The sequence below is a fragment of the Rosa rugosa genome, chromosome 3, assembly GCF_958449725.1.
Source record: "Rosa rugosa chromosome 3, drRosRugo1.1, whole genome shotgun sequence".
NCBI classification, from domain to species: domain Eukaryota; kingdom Viridiplantae; phylum Streptophyta; class Magnoliopsida; order Rosales; family Rosaceae; genus Rosa; species Rosa rugosa.
This window is the reverse complement of record NC_084822.1, coordinates 47,240,026-47,241,871: the sequence shown is the minus strand read 5'-3', so window position 1 is coordinate 47,241,871 and position 1,846 is coordinate 47,240,026. Positions and strand designations below refer to the sequence as shown.

The window sequence follows — 1,846 nt, the reverse complement described above, 5'->3', positions numbered from 1 at the left end:
TAAAAAACAATGAATAGTGGGTGACCCGATGACCAAACGGGTAAACTTGCTCTAAGGCTTACCACTAACGTTCTTCTTTCTCATTTTTATATATTTGTACTCTCATAGACTTTGTCGGCCCAGAAAATTGAAACGGCCCAAGGCAATACCAGTAGCAATAGGATACTACAACATTGAGAAGTAGGACATAATAAGCACCCACGTCTACAAAATCGCAATGCCAGCCTATAGATATTATGGGGAGAATCGGAGATTGGTTTTCTTTACCAACGTGCAGTGCACCCTTTTTTGTAACTCTCAAGTACATACAATCCTATCAAAGTTGATAGAAACCAAACCTATATAAGGACTTGGTAGTGACTCTTAAGTTTCAAGCCATCAATCGTTAACAATCCAATTCACCTCTTGTTGCGAGTGCACATTGTTAGTATTGCAATGGCTCTCACTCGCTTCCTCCTCCCCACCTGTCTGGTTTTACTTTCATTGCTACTCATCAACGTCTCTGCAACTGATTATGGCTATGGCCCAAAACCACCACAGGTTGAGCAACCAAAACCTCCACAGGTCCAGAAACCAGAACCACCACAGGTCCAGAAACCAAAACCACCACAGGTTGAGAAACCAACACCTCCACAGGTCTCTGCTACTGATTATGGCTATGGCCCAAAACCACCACAGGTTGAGCAACCAAAACCTCCGCAGGTCCAGAAACCAAAACCACCACAGGTTGAGCAACCAAAACCTCCGCAGGTCCAGAAACCAAAACCACCACAGGTTGAGAAACCAACACCACCACAGGTCTCCACTAATGATTATGGCTATGGCCCAAAACCACCACAGGTTGAGAAACCAAAACTAGATCAGTTGTACGTACGGAGAGCTACTACCTCACAATCTGTTCGGCATTCAAGGGCTTGTTTTATGTAACTCAGGACTTAAAGCCTTCCCAATTCAAGGTAATATAGCTAGTTCTAACTCTATCTTAGCGATTCTATGTATAATTTTATAGGGTAAAAGTTAACGAACATTACTTGAGCTTCAAGCAACCAACACTTTGTAGTTTGTACTTTCGATTTCAACACAATCACTTTTGGACTTCAACATCATATTACATCGTTCTCCTTGATAATGATTTTTGTACTTCAATATCATATTCTATCGTTCAGCTTGATAATGATATGTTTAAAAATTGAGTCTAAGATTATTTATTTGTGTTGCTCAATATTTTGTTGGAAATGCATGCAGGAGCTGTGGCAAGGATTACATGCGTGGGCGAGGACGAAAATGGGTACGAGACTGCACCTTTCTCCATCTTAAGTGGTGCAACTGATGCAAAAGGCTACTTCTTTGCAACATTGTCACCTTCGAAGCTTGAAGGTAATTACAACAATAAGTGGAAGCTCACAGAGTGCAAGACATTCCTCGACAATTCTCCACTGGAGAGCTGCAAAGTCCCTACTGATGTCAACCATGGAATTAGTGGTGCTCCGATTGCTTCTTATCGCACTATCAATGCCAAGAACATGAAGCTGTTCTCTGTTGGACCCTTCTTCTACTCCTCAGAACCTAAACCAGCCCCTAGTGGCTATTAGTTATCTTCTCTATTTACCAATTCGTACTTGAACGGGAAAAGGGGAAATGAAATTGACTCTCTTCATTTTTGTTAATTATGCTTTATTTATTAGTGGTAAGAGTTTTCAACTCTGCCATTTGATTATTTGTAACAAGCTTTGCTCTATTAGGGCATTCCTTATTTTTCACATTGTTTTGCTGATATATAAATTGTTCCTCTAACACCTCTGTTTTAATTTTAAGTTTATCTTTTTCTCTAAACGTACACCAAAGC

At 40.5% G+C, this 1,846-nt stretch overlaps 1 pseudogene; it reads left to right on the top strand.

Moving 5' to 3' along the window:
• The first annotated feature begins 397 nt into the window (after positions 1–397).
• On the top strand, positions 398–1,595 carry LOC133736230 (proline-rich protein 3-like; annotated as a pseudogene).
• The last annotated feature ends 251 nt before the right edge of the window (positions 1,596–1,846 follow it).